The following is a 17,889-nucleotide window of genomic DNA, read 5'->3' as shown; positions in this document are numbered from 1 at the left end:
GCAGCAGCAGCAGGAGAGGTATGTAATCAGGAGCCCTCCTGCTAAGGGTAGACAGCTGCTCGTTCCACCCCACCCCCCGCCTTAATTGGTTCTCCTCCCTTCCAACGGTGTTGAGGCGGGTGGGAACAGCAGGGGGTGAAGGTGCTGTGTTTAAAGAGGTGGAGTTATGCAGATCTAAAACGCGTGGATTGCAGCAGCAGCAAGCCGAAAAGTGCAGGCATGTAAGGGATCTAGAGGTTGACAACATGTCTTCTTAACGGGAGTCCAGGAGCTCATCTCCACAAATGGACTTTTCAGGATCCTTGGGTGGCTCCGTAGTTTGAAACCAATTCTGGTTATCGCTTCTCGGCCTTTTGGCTAAGATCAAGTGTAGTATCTTTCGAAAAGGCGGTTTTGGATGTTGGCCGCCCTAGTAGATTGATACATTATGCACACTGGGGTTTAGGCGCTTGTTAGTACGCCAGGTGGCTAATATAGTCATCTGGTGGAAAGCATGGCCCCCCAGGATCGACGCCGTTGGGCCGGGGAAGATCGAAAGCCCGAAGTGTGAAGTGCCCCAGGAGTGGTGACCCTGGGGTGCCTTAACTCACTGGGATTGGGAACCCCACTTGAGTTTATGGCACATTTGCACAAGCACTTCAAATTTTCTTTCTTCGCACACACCCTTATTCCGGGCCTTCTGGCCTTAGGATGGGGAATTTTTCAATTCCCGGTCGAAGGTCCGGGCAGTATTATACTGTGAAACCTTCACTATTTATTTAATTTCTTTGTCACTGTGTGTCCACTTATTCACGTGTGTCACGTCCTACTAGGATTTTGTCGGGATGCGGTTCCCTTACGGGTTCCTCTCTTGGCAGGTCTAGGGGGGGAGTGTGTGGCCATCAGGTTCCGCTCCCCCCTGAACCCCCCTGGCTCTCCTCTTTCGGGAGGAGAGCGTTGTTGGCTCCCCTCTTCCGGGAGGGGAGCACAGTCTTTGGCTCCCAGTGCCTTGCTCGGGTGAGAACTCGGGCAGGTGCTGGGGGTAAGATTGGGTCGCCTCTGGCTTCGGCTGGAGGTGGCTTTTTGTCCCTGTTCCTCGCTGTGGCCTTTTGGCTCGGAGGGACGGGGAATGGTTTGGGGGACCCTTCTCCTTTTGGAGAGGGTTTCAAGAAGACCAGCATCCTAGTGCACTTTTTTTGTGGCACTTGTCACTTTTTTAAGCGCACTCGGGTTTTGTACACGAATTCGGGCTTTCGATAAAAAAATCTGTTCTTATCAGTTAAATATCTGATACGTCCCCTATCTGGGGACCATATATTAAATGGATTTTTAGAACAGGGAGATGGAAAAAGAGCTTGCTCTGTCCACTCCACGCATTGACCTGGTATTGCAGTATCTCCAGGACCGGTGCACCCCTTCTTTAATGCAGTTTCTAAAATCAGAAAGAATTGAATTCAATGTTTTTTGTTCATTTTGCTTGTTTGTCGGATTTTGGGATGGACTCTTTGGCTTTGCTTTTCTTCTCCTCATTGGATTTTTCATGTTCAAAGTTGCAGAAGCCAGATTACAAGCTCATTTTGGTTCAACTTCAGCAACTGTGCATTGCATTGCCATGTAATGTGATGCAATGCTATCTTTCTAGCTCTCCCTTTTTACTTCCTTTTGGATAAACAGACATATTAGGCAAGCATTTTGGAGCTTTCACCTAAATAACTACAGGTGGTGAGATAAGCTGCACAATATAATTGACCTTTCAGTATATTGTTGCACACACACCATCTATTTAGCAAATGCCCTTGTTATCAACAGCAGCCTTTTAAACTCACCTGAGCTAACAGGTATGTGCGCTGGTTACTCTGCTGCGCTTAAAATTTCTTTTTTGGTTTGCTACAATGCCTTTTCTGAAACGTTGTCTCCTTCTGCTGGAACACTGACTTCTTTCATTTAATGCCTGCAGACTATAAAAGAGAACCCAACCCAAAAAGTTTGGTTGATTAGTCTGTGGCATTCTGTTAAACTGTTGCTTATGGCGGTCTCTGTGAGCTTCTCAGCGACATTCAGCCAGCCAGGTATCCTGCCTGCAGTAGATGGAATGTGGCAATGGAACGCTGGCTGCGCGTGTCATAATAGGCTCTGAGCCTTTATATACCTGTGCACAGCAGCAGCCACCTTCAGTCTGCTGCTGGACAGCCAGCAGCAGCAGCAGCAGGAGAGGTATGTAATCAGGAGCCCTCCTGCTAAGGGTAGACAGCTGCTCGTTCCACCCCACCCCCCGCCTTAATTGGTTCTCCTCCCTTCCAACGGTGTTGAGGCGGGTGGGAACAGCAGGGGGTGAAGGTGCTGTGTTTAAAGAGGTGGAGTTATGCAGATCTAAAACGCGTGGATTGCAGCAGCAGCAAGCCGAAAAGTGCAGGCATGTAAGGGATCTAGAGGTTGACAACATGTCTTCTTAACGGGAGTCCAGGAGCTCATCTCCACAAATGGACTTTTCAGGATCCTTGGGTGGCTCCGTAGTTTGAAACCAATTCTGGTTATCGCTTCTCGGCCTTTTGGCTAAGATCAAGTGTAGTATCTGTTCTTATCAGTTTAATATCTGATACGTCCCCTATCTGGGGACCATATATTAAATGGATTTTTAGAACAGGGAGATGGAAAAAGAGCTTGCTCTGTCCACTCCACGCATTGACCTGGTATTGCAGTATCTCCAGGACCGGTGCACCCCTTCTTTAATGCAGTTTCTAAAATCAGAAAGAATTGAATTCAATGTTTTTTGTTCATTTTGCTTGTTTGTCGGATTTTGGGATGGACTCTTTGGCTTTGCTTTTCTTCTCCTCATTGGATTTTTCATGTTCAAAGTTGCAGAAGCCAGATTACAAGCTCATTTTGGTTCAGCTTCAGCAACTGTACATTGCATTGCCATGTAATATGATGCAATGCTATCTTTCTAGCTCTCCCTTTTTACTTCCTTTTGGATAAACAGACATATTAGGCAAGCATTTTGGAGCTTTCACCTAAATAACTACAGGTGGTGAGATAAGCTGCACAATATAATTGACCTTTCAGTATATTGTTGCACACACACCATCTATTTAGCAAATGCCCTTGTTATCAACAGCAGCCTTTTAACCCCTTAAGCCCCGCGGGTGGTTTGCACGTTAATGACCGGGCCAATTTTTACAATTCTGACCACTGTCACTTTATGAGGTAATTACTCTCGAACGCTTCAACGGATCCCCCTGATTCTGAGATTGTTTTTTCGTGACATATTGTACTTCATGATTGTGGAAAAATTTCTTCGATATCACTTGCGTTTATTTGTGAAAAAAACGGAAATTTGGCGAAAATTTTGAAAATTTTGCAATTTTCAAAATTTGAATTTTTAAGCCCTGAAATCAGAGCGATATGTCACACAAAAGAGTTAATAAATAACATTTCCCACATGTCTACTTTACATCAGCACAATTTTGGAACCAAAATTTTTTTTTGTTAGGGAGCTATAAGGGTTAAAAGTTGACCAGCGATTTCTCATTTTTCCAACAAAATTTACAAAACCATTTTTTTAGGGACCACATCACATTTGAAGTCACTTTGAGAGGTCTTTATGACAGAAAATACCCAAAAGTGACACCATTCTAAAAACTGCACCCCTCAAGGTGCTCAAAACCACATTCAAGAACTTTATTAACCCTTCAGGTGCTTCACAGGAATTTTTTGAATGTGGAAGAAAAAAATGAACATTTAACTTTTTTCACAAAAATGTTAATTTAGACCCAATTTTTTTTATTTTCACAGGGGTAACAAGAAAAAATGGACCCCAAAATTTGTTGTGCAATTTCCCCTGGGCACGCAGATACCCAATATTTGGGGAAAAAATACTGTTTGGGCGCACGGCAGGGCTCGGAAGGGAAGGAGCGCTATTTGACTTTTTGATTGTAAAATTTGCTTGAATAATTAGCGGACGCCATGTTGTGTTTGGAGAGCCCATGTGTGCCCAAACTTTGGAGCTCCCCCACAAGTGACCCCATTTTGGAAACTAGACCCACCAAGGCACCTTTCTAGATGCATAGTGAGCACTTGGAACCCCCAGGTGCTTCACAAATTGATTCGTAACAATGAAAAAGTGAAAAAAAAAACACTTTTTCATTTTTATGAATCAATTTGTGAAGCACCTGAGTGTTCCAAGTGTTCACAATGCATCTAGATAGGTGCCTTGGGGGGTCTAGTTTCCAAAATGGGGTCACTTGTGGGGGAGCTCCAATGTTTGGGCACACAGCGGCTCTCCAAACGCAACATGGTGTCGCTAACAATTTGAGCCGATTTTCCGTTAAATTTGTTAGAGGACACCATGTTGCATTTAGAGAGTCCCTGTGTGCCCAAACATTGGAGCTCCCCCACAAGTGACTCCATTTTGGAAACTAGACCCCCCAAGGCACCTATCTAGATGCATAGTGAGCACTTGGAACCCCCAGGTGCTTCACAAATTGATTCGTAACAATGAAAAAGTGAAAAAAAAAACACTTTTTCATTTGTATGAATCAATTTGTGAAGCACCTGAGGGTTCCAAGTGCTCACTATGCATCTAGATAGGTGCCTTGGGTGGTCTAGTTTCCAAAATGGGGTCACTTGTGGGGGAGCTCCAATATTTGGGCACACAGCCGCTCTCTAAATGCAACATGGTGTCCGCTAACAAATTTAACGCAAAATTGGCTCAAATTGTTAGCGACACCATGTTGCGTTTGGAGAGCTGCTGTGTGCCCAAACATTGGAGCTCCCCCACAAGTGACCCCATTTTGGAAACTAGACCCCCCAAGGCACCTATCTAGATGCATAGTGAGCACTTGGAACCCCCAGGTGCTTCACAAATTGATTCGTAACAATGAAAAAGTGAAAAAAAAAACACTTTTTCATTTTTATGAATCAATTTGTGAAGCACCTGGGGGTTCCAACTGCTCACTATGCATCTAGATAGGTGCCTTGGGGGGTCTAGTTTCCAAAATGGGGTCACTTGTGGGAGAGCTCCAATGTTTGGGCACACAGGGACTCTCTAAATGCAACATGGTATCCGCTAACAAATTGAATGGAAAATCGGCTCAAATTGTTAGCGGACACCACATTGTGTTTGGAGAGCTTCTCTGTGCCCAAACTTTGGAGCTCCCCCACAAGTGACCCCATTTTGGAAACTAGACCCCCCAAGGCACCTTTCTAGATGCATAGTGAGCACTTGGAACCCCCAGGTGCTTCACAAATTGATTCGTAATAATTAAAAAGTGAAAAAAAAAAACACTTTTTCATTTTTACGAATCAATTTGTGAAGCACCTAGGGGTTCCAAGTGCTCACTATGCATCTAGATAGGTGCCTTGGGGGGTCTAGTTTCCAAAATGGGGTCACTTGTGGGGGAGCTCCAATGTTTGGGCACACAGGGACTCTCTAAATGCAACATGGTATCCGCTAACAAATTGAATGGAAAATCGGCTCAAATTGTTAGCGGACGCCACATTGCGTTTGGAGAGCCCCTCTGTGCCCAAACTTTGGAGCTCCCCCACAAGTGACCCCATTTTGGAAACTAGACCCCCCAAGGCACCTTTCTAGATGCATAGTGAGCACTTGGAACCCCCAGGTGCTTCACAAATTGATTCGTAATAATGAAAAAGTGAAAAAAAAAACACTTTTTCATTTTTACGAATTAATTTGTGAAGCACCTAGGGGTTCCAAGTGCTCACTATGCATCTAGATAGGTGCCTTGGGGGGTCTAGTTTCCAAAATGGGGTCACTTGTGGAGGAGCTCCAATGTTTGGGCACACAGGGACTCTCCAAATGCAACATGATATCCGCTAACAATTTGAGCTGACAATTTGTTAGCGGGTATCATGTTGCATTTGGAGAGTCCCTGTGTGCCCAAACATTGGAGCTCCCCCACAAGTGACCCCATTTTGGAAACTAGACCCCCCAAGGCACCTATCTAGATTCATAGTGAGCACTTGGAACCCCAGGTTCTTCACAAATTGATTCATAAAAATGAAAAAGTGTTTTTTTTTTCACTTTTTCATTTTTACGAATCAATTTGTGAAGCACCTGGGGGTTCCAAGTGCTCACTATGCATCTAGAAAGGTGCCTTGGGGGGTCTAGTTTCCAAAATGGGGTCACTTGTGGGGGAGCTCCAAAGTTTGGGCACAGAGGGGCTCTCCAAACGCAATGTGGTGTGCGCTAACAATTTGAGCCGATTTTCCATTCAATTTGTTAGCGGATACCATGTTGCATTTAGAGAGTCCCTGTGTGCCCAAACATTGGAGCTCCCCCACAAGTGACCCCATTTTGGAAACTAGACCCCCCAAGGCACCTATCTAGATTCATAGTGAGCACTTGGAACCCCAGGTGCTTCACAAATTGATTCATAAAAATGAAAAAGTGTTTTTTTTTTCACTTTTTCATTTTTACGAATCAATTTGTGAAGCAACTGGGGGTTCCAAGTGCTCACTATGCATCTAGAAAGGTGCCTTGGGGGGTCTAGTTTCCAAAATGGGGTCACTTGTGGGGGAGCTCCAAAGTTTGGGCACAGAGGGGCTCTCCAAACGCAATGTGGTGTCCGCTAACAATTTGAGCCGATTTTCCATTCAATTTGTTAGCGGATACCATGTTGCATTTAGAGAGTCCCTGTGTGCCCAAACATTGGAGCTCCCCCACAAGTGACCCCATTTTGGAAACTAGACCCCCCAAGGCACCTATCTAGATTCATAGTGAGCACTTGGAACCCCAGGTGCTTCACAAATTGATTCATAAAAATGAAAAAGTGTTTTATTTTCACTTTTTCATTTTTACGAATCAATTTGTGAAGCACATGGGGGTTCTAAGTGCTCACTATGCATCTAGATAGGTGCCTTGGGGGGTCTAGTTTCCAAAATGGGGTCACTTGTGGGGGAGCTCCAATGTTTGGACACACAGGGGCTCTCCAAACGCAACATGGCGTCCGCTAACAATTTGAGCCGATTTTCCATTCAATTTGTTAGCGGACACCATGTCGCGTTTGGAGAGCCCGTGATGTGCCTAAACAGTGGAGCTCCCCCACAAGTGTCCCCATTTTGGAAACTATACCCCTCAAAGATTTTATTAAGGTGTATAGTGAACATTTTGAACCCAGAGGTACGGCACATTATTTGTTTACATTAGGTCATCATATTGAATAAGTTTTCATTATTCTTGAGCGCAAGTGCTCGCTACTTGAGTTTGCATCGGGTACTCAGGTATGCACCATGTACAGCGTGTGCTCGAGTGACATGCTCGAGTCCCTGCTCCGCATGTTTCACGGTTATTAGACACCCAAAAAAAAACATGCGGGGATCGCTCGTGCATGGCAGGCAATCCCCATAAAGTTTTTTGGCCGCGAAGCATATGGGGCAGAGACTCGAGCATGTCACTCAAATACCCACGATACTAAATGCATACCAGAGCACCCGATGCAAACTCAAGTAGCGAGCACTTGCTCTCAACACTAGTCGCCATATCGTCATCTTTTTTTCTTACTTTTGAAAAAAATCCCAACCCCAGCCCTAACCCTAGCACAACCCTAGCCCCAGCACAACCCTAGCCCCAGCACAACCCTAGCCCCAGCACAACCCTAGCCCCAGCACAGCCCTAGCCCCAAACCCAGCCCTAACCCTAGCCCAATCCTAACTCAAGAGTTTATTTTTGACGCCGTTCCTTGTGCGGTATAAGTGATTAGACGACTTTATTCTTCGGGTCGGTGTGATTACAGCAATGCCAGAATCATATGGGGTTTTTATGACTGACAGCTGTCACACACTAAAAGACGCATTTTTTGTAAAATCTAGTTTTTGCATCGCCATATTTTGAGAGCTATAATTTTTCCAGATTTTGGCAGACAGTCATGTGACGGCTCGTTTTTTGCAGGATGACTTGACGTTGTTATTGGTGCCATTTTCAGGCACGTGACATTTTTTGATCGCTTTCTATTCCGATTTTTGGGAGGCAGAATAAACAAAAACCAACAATTCAGGAATTGTTTTTTTTTTTTTTTTTATTCTGTTCAGCGTGTGGTAAAATTGATGAGGCAGCTTTACTCTTCGGGTCAGTACGTTTACAGCGGTACCACATTTGTATCATTTTTCTATGTTTTGGCGCTTATACACAATAAAAGCTATTTTATAGAAAAAAATATTTTTTAGTATCGCTTTATTCTGAGAGCTATAACTTTTTTATTTTTCGGCTGATGGAGCTATATGGCGGCTTGTTTTTTGCGGGACGAGATGACGTTTTCAGTGGTATCATTTTTATTTATATGCGTCTTTTTGATCGCGTGTTATTCCACTTTTTGTTTGGCGGTATGGTGATAAAGCATTGTTTTTTGCTTGGTTTTTTTTTTTTTTTTTTTACCGTGTTCACTGAAGGGGTTAACTAGTGGGACAGTTTTATAAGTCAGGTTATTCCGGACGCGGCGATACCAAATATGTGTACTTTTATTGTTTTTTTTTTATTTTTTTTATAATCATATTTATTGATGGGTACATTATATTTTTATTTTTGGTGTATTAATTTTTTTATTTTTTTATAATATTTTTGCACATTTTTTTTTTTTTTTTTTCCACTTTCACACAGTTTATACACTTTATTACTTTGTCCCACTCTGGGACTTTCACTTTTTTTTTTCTGATCGCCTGCATGGCACAGGAATGGAGCACCATCCCTATGCCATGCAAGCTGTCAGAAATGCACAGTGTGAAGATTGCTTGGAGATGCACTGCGCATGTCCAAGCAATCTTCCTGCTCTCTGGTGACCCGGATGTTGTCATGACGACATCGGGTCGTCATGGCAACACCCGGGAAGCCTTTGCAGACTGCGCTGGTAGCCGGAAGAGGAGGTGAGTATCACCGATCACCTCCCCTTGCCCCCGCAATGCCGCGATCGACTTCGATCGACTTCGATCGCAGCATCGCGGGGGTTAATGTGCTGGGAGCGGTGCGTGACCGCTCCCTGCACATAGTACCGGGTGTCAGCTGTGACAATCAGCTGACACCCGGCGGCGATCGCGCCCGCACAGCCTGTGTGCGGGCGCGATCGCGATGACGTACTAATACGGGTCTGGCTCTTAAGTCCCAGGGCACAGACGCGTATTAGTACGTCAGATGTTATTAAGGGGTTAAACTCACCTGAGCTAACAGGTATGTGCGCTGGTTACTCTGCTGCGCTTAAAATTTCTTTTTTGGTTTGCTACAATGCCTTTTCTGAAACGTTGTCTCCTTCTGCTGGAACACTGACTTCTTTCATTTAATGCCTGCAGACTATAAAAGAGAACCCAACCCAAAAAGTTTGGTTGATTAGTCTGTGGCATTCTGTTAAACTGTTGCTTATGGCGGTCTCTGTGAGCTTCTCAGCGACATTCAGCCAGCCAGGTATCCTGCCTGCAGTAGATGGAATGTGGCAATGGAACGCTGGCTGCGCGTGTCATAATAGGCTCTGAGCCTTTATATACCTGTGCACAGCAGCAGCCACCTTCAGTCTGCTGCTGGACAGCCAGCAGCAGCAGCAGCAGGAGAGGTATGTAATCAGGAGCCCTCCTGCTAAGGGTAGACAGCTGCTCGTTCCACCCCACCCCCCGCCTTAATTGGTTCTCCTCCCTTCCAACGGTGTTGAGGCGGGTGGGAACAGCAGGGGGTGAAGGTGCTGTGTTTAAAGAGGTGGAGTTATGCAGATCTAAAACGCGTGGATTGCAGCAGCAGCAAGCCGAAAAGTGCAGGCATGTAAGGGATCTAGAGGTTGACAACATGTCTTCTTAACGGCAGTCCAGGAGCTCATCTCCACAAATGGACTTTTCAGGATCCTTGGGTGGCTCCGTAGTTTGAAACCAATTCTGGTTATCGCTTCTCGGCCTTTTGGCTAAGATCAAGTGTAGTATCTGTTCTTATCAGTTTAATATCTGATACGTCCCCTATCTGGGGACCATATATTAAATGGATTTTTAGAACAGGGAGATGGAAAAAGAGCTTGCTCTGTCCACTCCACGCATTGACCTGGTATTGCAGTATCTCCAGGACCGGTGCACCCCTTCTTTAATGCAGTTTCTAAAATCAGAAAGAATTGAATTCAATGTTTTTTGTTCATTTTGCTTGTTTGTCGGATTTTGGGATGGACTCTTTGGCTTTGCTTTTCTTCTCCTCATTGGATTTTTCATGTTCAAAGTTGCAGAAGCCAGATTACAAGCTCATTTTGGTTCAACTTCAGCAACTGTGCATTGCATTGCCATGTAATGTGATGCAATGCTATCTTTCTAGCTCTCCCTTTTTACTTCCTTTTGGATAAACAGACATATTAGGCAAGCATTTTGGAGCTTTCACCTAAATAACTACAGGTGGTGAGATAAGCTGCACAATATAATTGACCTTTCAGTATATTGTTGCACACACACCATCTATTTAGCAAATGCCCTTGTTATCAACAGCAGCCTTTTAAACTCACCTGAGCTAACAGGTATGTGCGCTGGTTACTCTGCTGCGCTTAAAATTTCTTTTTTGGTTTGCTACAATGCCTTTTCTGAAACGTTGTCTCCTTCTGCTGGAACACTGACTTCTTTCATTTAATGCCTGCAGACTATAAAAGAGAACCCAACCCAAAAAGTTTGGTTGATTAGTCTGTGGCATTCTGTTAAACTGTTGCTTATGGCGGTCTCTGTGAGCTTCTCAGCGACATTCAGCCAGCCAGGTGTCCTGCCTGCAGTAGATGGAATGTGGCAATGGAACGCTGGCTGCGCGTGTCATAATAGGCTCTGAGCCTTTATATACCTGTGCACAGCAGCAGCCACCTTCAGTCTGCTGCTGGACAGCCAGCAGCAGCAGCAGCAGGAGAGGTATGTAATCAGGAGCCCTCCTGCTAAGGGTAGACAGCTGCTCGTTCCACCCCACCCCCCGCCTTAATTGGTTCTCCTCCCTTCCAACGGTGTTGAGGCGGGTGGGAACAGCAGGGGGTGAAGGTGCTGTGTTTAAAGAGGTGGAGTTATGCAGATCTAAAACGCGTGGATTGCAGCAGCAGCAAGCCGAAAAGTGCAGGCATGTAAGGGATCTAGAGGTTGACAACATGTCTTCTTAACGGGAGTCCAGGAGCTCATCTCCACAAATGGACTTTTCAGGATCCTTGGGTGGCTCCGTAGTTTGAAACCAATTCTGGTTATCGCTTCTCGGCCTTTTGGCTAAGATCAAGTGTAGTATCTGTTCTTATCAGTTTAATATCTGATACGTCCCCTATCTGGGGACCATATATTAAATGGATTTTTAGAACAGGGAGATGGAAAAAGAGCTTGCTCTGTCCACTCCACGCATTGACCTGGTATTGCAGTATCTCCAGGACCGGTGCACCCCTTCTTTAATGCAGTTTCTAAAATCAGAAAGAATTGAATTCAATGTTTTTTGTTCATTTTGCTTGTTTGTCGGATTTTGGGATGGACTCTTTGGCTTTGCTTTTCTTCTCCTCATTGGATTTTTCATGTTCAAAGTTGCAGAAGCCAGATTACAAGCTCATTTTGGTTCAACTTCAGCAACTGTGCATTGCATTGCCATGTAATGTGATGCAATGCTATCTTTCTAGCTCTCCCTTTTTACTTCCTTTTGGATAAACAGACATATTAGGCAAGCATTTTGGAGCTTTCACCTAAATAACTACAGGTGGTGAGATATGCTGCACAATATAATTGACCTTTCAGTATATTGTTGCACACACACCATCTATTTAGCAAATGCCCTTGTTATCAACAGCAGCCTTTTAAACTCACCTGAGCTAACAGGTATGTGCGCTGGTTACTCTGCTGCGCTTAAAATTTCTTTTTTGGTTTGCTACAATGCCTTTTCTGAAACGTTGTCTCCTTCTGCTGGAACACTGACTTCTTTCATTTAATGCCTGCAGACTATAAAAGAGAACCCAACCCAAAAAGTTTGGTTGATTAGTCTGTGGCATTCTGTTAAACTGTTGCTTATGGCGGTCTCTGTGAGCTTCTCAGCGACATTCAGCCAGCCAGGTATCCTGCCTGCAGTAGATGGAATGTGGCAATGGAACGCTGGCTGCGCGTGTCATAATAGGCTCTGAGCCTTTATATACCTGTGCACAGCAGCAGCCACCTTCAGTCTGCTGCTGGACAGCCAGCAGCAGCAGCAGCAGGAGAGGTATGTAATCAGGAGCCTTCCTGCTAAGGGTAGACAGCTGCTCGTTCCACCCCACCCCCCGCCTTAATTGGTTCTCCTCCCTTCCAACGGTGTTGAGGCGGGTGGGAACAGCAGGGGGTGAAGGTGCTGTGTTTAAAGAGGTGGAGTTATGCAGATCTAAAACGCGTGGATTGCAGCAGCAGCAAGCCGAAAAGTGCAGGCATGTAAGGGATCTAGAGGTTGACAACATGTCTTCTTAACGGGAGTCCAGGAGCTCATCTCCACAAATGGACTTTTCAGGATCCTTGGGTGGCTCCGTAGTTTGAAACCAATTCTGGTTATCGCTTCTCGGCCTTTTGGCTAAGATCAAGTGTAGTATCTGTTCTTATCAGTTTAATATCTGATACGTCCCCTATCTGGGGACCATATATTAAATGGATTTTTAGAACAGGGAGATGGAAAAAGAGCTTGCTCTGTCCACTCCACGCATTGACCTGGTATTGCAGTATCTCCAGGACCGGTGCACCCCTTCTTTAATGCAGTTTCTAAAATCAGAAAGAATTGAATTCAATGTTTTTTGTTCATTTTGCTTGTTTGTCGGATTTTGGGATGGACTCTTTGGCTTTGCTTTTCTTCTCCTCATTGGATTTTTCATGTTCAAAGTTGCAGAAGCCAGATTACAAGCTCATTTTGGTTCAACTTCAGCAACTGTGCATTGCATTGCCATGTAATGTGATGCAATGCTATCTTTCTAGCTCTCCCTTTTTACTTCCTTTTGGATAAACAGACATATTAGGCAAGCATTTTGGAGCTTTCACCTAAATAACTACAGGTGGTGAGATAAGCTGCACAATATAATTGACCTTTCAGTATATTGTTGCACACACACCATCTATTTAGCAAATGCCCTTGTTATCAACAGCAGCCTTTTAAACTCACCTGAGCTAACAGGTATGTGCGCTGGTTACTCTGCTGCGCTTAAAATTTCTTTTTTGGTTTGCTACAATGCCTTTTCTGAAACGTTGTCTCCTTCTGCTGGAACACTGACTTCTTTCATTTAATGCCTGCAGACTATAAAAGAGAACCCAACCCAAAAAGTTTGGTTGATTAGTCTGTGGCATTCTGTTAAACTGTTGCTTATGGCGGTCTCTGTGAGCTTCTCAGCGACATTCAGCCAGCCAGGTATCCTGCCTGCAGTAGATGGAATGTGGCAATGGAACGCTGGCTGCGCGTGTCATAATAGGCTCTGAGCCTTTATATACCTGTGCACAGCAGCAGCCACCTTCAGTCTGCTGCTGGACAGCCAGCAGCAGCAGCAGCAGGAGAGGTATGTAATCAGGAGCCCTCCTGCTAAGGGTAGACAGCTGCTCGTTCCACCCCACCCCCCGCCTTAATTGGTTCTCCTCCCTTCCAACGGTGTTGAGGCGGGTGGGAACAGCAGGGGGTGAAGGTGCTGTGTTTAAAGAGGTGGAGTTATGCAGATCTAAAACGCGTGGATTGCAGCAGCAGCAAGCCGAAAAGTGCAGGCATGTAAGGGATCTAGAGGTTGACAACATGTCTTCTTAACGGGAGTCCAGGAGCTCATCTCCACAAATGGACTTTTCAGGATCCTTGGGTGGCTCCGTAGTTTGAAACCAATTCTGGTTATCGCTTCTCGGCCTTTTGGCTAAGATCAAGTGTAGTATCTGTTCTTATCAGTTTAATATCTGATACGTCCCCTATCTGGGGACCATATATTAAATGGATTTTTAGAACAGGGAGATGGAAAAAGAGCTTGCTCTGTCCACTCCACGCATTGACCTGGTATTGCAGTATCTCCAGGACCGGTGCACCCCTTCTTTAATGCAGTTTCTAAAATCAGAAAGAATTGAATTCAATGTTTTTTGTTCATTTTGCTTGTTTGTCGGATTTTGGGATGGACTCTTTGGCTTTGCTTTTCTTCTCCTCATTGGATTTTTCATGTTCAAAGTTGCAGAAGCCAGATTACAAGCTCATTTTGGTTCAACTTCAGCAACTGTGCATTGCATTGCCATGTAATGTGATGCAATGCTATCTTTCTAGCTCTCCCTTTTTACTTCCTTTTGGATAAACAGACATATTAGGCAAGCATTTTGGAGCTTTCACCTAAATAACTACAGGTGGTGAGATAAGCTGCACAATATAATTGACCTTTCAGTATATTGTTGCACACACACCATCTATTTAGCAAATGCCCTTGTTATCAACAGCAGCCTTTTAAACTCACCTGAGCTAACAGGTATGTGCGCTGGTTACTCTGCTGCGCTTAAAATTTCTTTTTTGGTTTGCTACAATGCCTTTTCTGAAACGTTGTCTCCTTCTGCTGGAACACTGACTTCTTTCATTTAATGCCTGCAGACTATAAAAGAGAACCCAACCCAAAAAGTTTGGTTGATTAGTCTGTGGCATTCTGTTAAACTGTTGCTTATGGCGGTCTCTGTGAGCTTCTCAGCGACATTCAGCCAGCCAGGTATCCTGCCTGCAGTAGATGGAATGTGGCAATGGAACGCTGGCTGCGCGTGTCATAATAGGCTCTGAGCCTTTATATACCTGTGCACAGCAGCAGCCACCTTCAGTCTGCTGCTGGACAGCCAGCAGCAGCAGCAGCAGGAGAGGTATGTAATCAGGAGCCCTCCTGCTAAGGGTAGACAGCTGCTCGTTCCACCCCACCCCCCGCCTTAATTGGTTCTCCTCCCTTCCAACGGTGTTGAGGCGGGTGGGAACAGCAGGGGGTGAAGGTGCTGTGTTTAAAGAGGTGGAGTTATGCAGATCTAAAACGCGTGGATTGCAGCAGCAGCAAGCCGAAAAGTGCAGGCATGTAAGGGATCTAGAGGTTGACAACATGTCTTCTTAACGGGAGTCCAGGAGCTCATCTCCACAAATGGACTTTTCAGGATCCTTGGGTGGCTCCGTAGTTTGAAACCAATTCTGGTTATCGCTTCTCGGCCTTTTGGCTAAGATCAAGTGTAGTATCTGTTCTTATCAGTTTAATATCTGATACGTCCCCTATCTGGGGACCATATATTAAATGGATTTTTAGAACAGGGAGATGGAAAAAGAGCTTGCTCTGTCCACTCCACGCATTGACCTGGTATTGCAGTATCTCCAGGACCGGTGCACCCCTTCTTTAATGCAGTTTCTAAAATCAGAAAGAATTGAATTCAATGTTTTTTGTTCATTTTGCTTGTTTGTCGAATTTTGGGATGGACTCTTTGGCTTTGCTTTTCTTCTCCTCATTGGATTTTTCATGTTCAAAGTTGCAGAAGCCAGATTACAAGCTCATTTTGGTTCAACTTCAGCAACTGTGCATTGCATTGCCATGTAATGTGATGCAATGCTATCTTTCTAGCTCTCCCTTTTTACTTCCTTTTGGATAAACAGACATATTAGGCAAGCATTTTGGAGCTTTCACCTAAATAACTACAGGTGGTGAGATAAGCTGCACAATATAATTGACCTTTCAGTATATTGTTGCACACACACCATCTATTTAGCAAATGCCCTTGTTATCAACAGCAGCCTTTTAAACTCACCTGAGCTAACAGGTATGTGCGCTGGTTACTCTGCTGCACTTAAAATGTCTTTTTTGGTTTGCTACAATGCCTTTTCTGAAACGTTGTCTCCTTCTGCTGGAACACTGACTTCTTTCATTTAATGCCTGCAGACTATAAAAGAGAACCCAACCCAAAAAGTTTGGTTGATTAGTCTGTGGCATTCTGTTAAACTGTTGCTTATGGCGGTCTCTGTGAGCTTCTCAGCGACATTCAGCCAGCCAGGTATCCTGCCTGCAGTAGATGGAATGTGGCAATGGAACGCTGGCTGCGCGTGTCATAATAGGCTCTGAGCCTTTATATACCTGTGCACAGCAGCAGCCACCTTCAGTCTGCTGCTGGACAGCCAGCAGCAGCAGCAGCAGGAGAGGTATGTAATCAGGAGCCTTCCTGCTAAGGGTAGACAGCTGCTCGTTCCACCCCACCCCCCGCCTTAATTGGTTCTCCTCCCTTCCAACGGTGTTGAGGCGGGTGGGAACAGCAGGGGGTGAAGGTGCTGTGTTTAAAGAGGTGGAGTTATGCAGATCTAAAACGCGTGGATTGCAGCAGCAGCAAGCCGAAAAGTGCAGGCATGTAAGGGATCTAGAGGTTGACAACATGTCTTCTTAACGGGAGTCCAGGAGCTCATCTCCACAAATGGACTTTTCAGGATCCTTGGGTGGCTCCGTAGTTTGAAACCAATTCTGGTTATCGCTTCTCGGCCTTTTGGCTAAGATCAAGTGTAGTATCTTTCGAAAAGGCGGTTTTGGATGTTGGCCGCCCTAGTAGATTGATACATTATGCACACTGGGGTTTAGGCGCTTGTTAGTACGCCAGGTGGCTAATATAGTCATCTGGTGGAAAGCATGGCCCCCCAGGATCGACGCCATTGGGCCGGGGAAGATCGAAAGCCCGAAGTGTGAAGTGCCCCAGGAGTGGTGACCCTGGGGTGCCTTAACTCACTGGGATTGGGAACCCCACTTGAGTTTATGGCACATTTGCACAAGCACTTCAAATTTTCTTTCTTCGCACACACCCTTATTCCGGGCCTTCTGGCCTTAGGATGGGGAATTTTTCAATTCCCGGTCGAAGGTCCGGGCAGTATTATACTGTGAAACCTTCACTATTTATTTAATTTCTTTGTCACTGTGTGTCCACTTATTCACGTGTGTCACGTCCTACTAGGATTTTGTCGGGATGCGGTTCCCTTACGGGTTCCTCTCTTGGCAGGTCTGGGGGGGAGTGTGTGGCCATCAGGTTCCGCTCCCCCCTGAACCCCCCTGGCTCTCCTCTTTCGGGAGGAGAGCGTTGTTGGCTCCCCTCTTCCGGGAGGGGAGCACAGTCTTTGGCTCCCAGTGCCTTGCTCGGGTGAGAACTCGGGCAGGTGCTGGGGGTAAGATTGGGTCGCCTCTGGCTTCGGCTGGAGGTGGCTTTTTGTCCCTGTTCCTCGCTGTGGCCTTTTGGCTCGGAGGGACGGGGAATGGTTTGGGGGACCCTTCTCCTTTTGGAGAGGGTTTCAAGAAGACCAGCATCCTAGTGCACTTTTTTTGTGGCACTTGTCACTTTTTTAAGCGCACTCGGGTTTTGTACACGAATTCGGGCTTTCAAAAAAAAAAAAAAAATCTGTTCTTATCAGTTTAATATCTGATACGTCCCCTATCTGGGGACCATATATTAAATGGATTTTTAGAACAGGGAGATGGAAAAAGAGCTTGCTCTGTCCACTCCACGCATTGACCTGGTATTGCAGTATCTCCAGGACCGGTGCACCCCTTCTTTAATGCAGTTTCTAAAATCAGAAAGAATTGAATTCAATGTTTTTTGTTCATTTTGCTTGTTTGTCGGATTTTGGGATGGACTCTTTGGCTTTGCTTTTCTTCTCCTCATTGGATTTTTCATGTTCAAAGTTGCAGAAGCCAGATTACAAGCTCATTTTGGTTCAACTTCAGCAACTGTGCATTGCATTGCCATGTAATGTGATGCAATGCTATCTTTCTAGCTCTCCCTTTTTACTTCCTTTTGGATAAACAGACATATTAGGCAAGCATTTTGGAGCTTTCACCTAAATAACTACAGGTGGTGAGATAAGCTGCACAATATAATTGACCTTTCAGTATATTGTTGCACACACACCATCTATTTAGCAAATGCCCTTGTTATCAACAGCAGCCTTTTAAACTCACCTGAGCTAACAGGTATGTGCGCTGGTTACTCTGCTGC

General features: G+C 45.1%; 6 non-coding genes and 4 pseudogenes across 6 annotated transcripts; all 10 read left to right on the top strand.

Moving 5' to 3' along the window:
* Nucleotides 1-337: 337 nt before the first annotated feature.
* Nucleotides 338-429, top strand: LOC141204452 (U2 spliceosomal RNA; annotated as a pseudogene).
* A 789-nt stretch (nt 430-1,218) lies between these two features.
* On the top strand, nt 1,219-1,397 carry LOC141204329 (U2 spliceosomal RNA; annotated as a pseudogene).
* Nucleotides 1,398-2,512: 1,115 nt separating this feature from the next.
* On the top strand, nt 2,513-2,703 carry LOC141203951 (U2 spliceosomal RNA). Its single transcript, XR_012274927.1, has one exon. It is a non-coding gene; the product is annotated as a U2 spliceosomal RNA (small nuclear RNA).
* A 7,146-nt stretch (nt 2,704-9,849) lies between these two features.
* LOC141203949 (U2 spliceosomal RNA) lies at nt 9,850-10,040 on the top strand. Its single transcript, XR_012274925.1, has one exon. It is a non-coding gene; the product is annotated as a U2 spliceosomal RNA (small nuclear RNA).
* Nucleotides 10,041-11,155: 1,115 nt separating this feature from the next.
* LOC141203948 (U2 spliceosomal RNA) lies at nt 11,156-11,346 on the top strand. Its single transcript, XR_012274924.1, has one exon. It is a non-coding gene; the product is annotated as a U2 spliceosomal RNA (small nuclear RNA).
* Nucleotides 11,347-12,461: 1,115 nt separating this feature from the next.
* LOC141203947 (U2 spliceosomal RNA) lies at nt 12,462-12,652 on the top strand. The gene has a single exon (XR_012274923.1). It is a non-coding gene; the product is annotated as a U2 spliceosomal RNA (small nuclear RNA).
* Nucleotides 12,653-13,767: 1,115 nt separating this feature from the next.
* On the top strand, nt 13,768-13,958 carry LOC141203946 (U2 spliceosomal RNA). Its single transcript, XR_012274922.1, has one exon. It is a non-coding gene; the product is annotated as a U2 spliceosomal RNA (small nuclear RNA).
* A 1,115-nt stretch (nt 13,959-15,073) lies between these two features.
* Nucleotides 15,074-15,264, top strand: LOC141203945 (U2 spliceosomal RNA). The gene has a single exon (XR_012274921.1). It is a non-coding gene; the product is annotated as a U2 spliceosomal RNA (small nuclear RNA).
* A 1,115-nt stretch (nt 15,265-16,379) lies between these two features.
* LOC141204451 (U2 spliceosomal RNA) lies at nt 16,380-16,471 on the top strand (annotated as a pseudogene).
* A 793-nt stretch (nt 16,472-17,264) lies between these two features.
* LOC141204353 (U2 spliceosomal RNA) lies at nt 17,265-17,444 on the top strand (annotated as a pseudogene).
* Nucleotides 17,445-17,889: the final 445 nt, after the last annotated feature.

This window comes from Phyllobates terribilis, unplaced genomic scaffold (genome assembly GCF_046119375.1).
Source record: "Phyllobates terribilis strain yellow unplaced genomic scaffold, ASM4611937v1 Scaffold_134__1_contigs__length_4944459, whole genome shotgun sequence".
NCBI lineage: Eukaryota > Metazoa > Chordata > Amphibia > Anura > Dendrobatidae > Phyllobates > Phyllobates terribilis.
The sequence above is the reverse complement of the archived record's forward strand: the minus strand, read 5'-3'. Positions and strand labels throughout refer to the sequence as shown.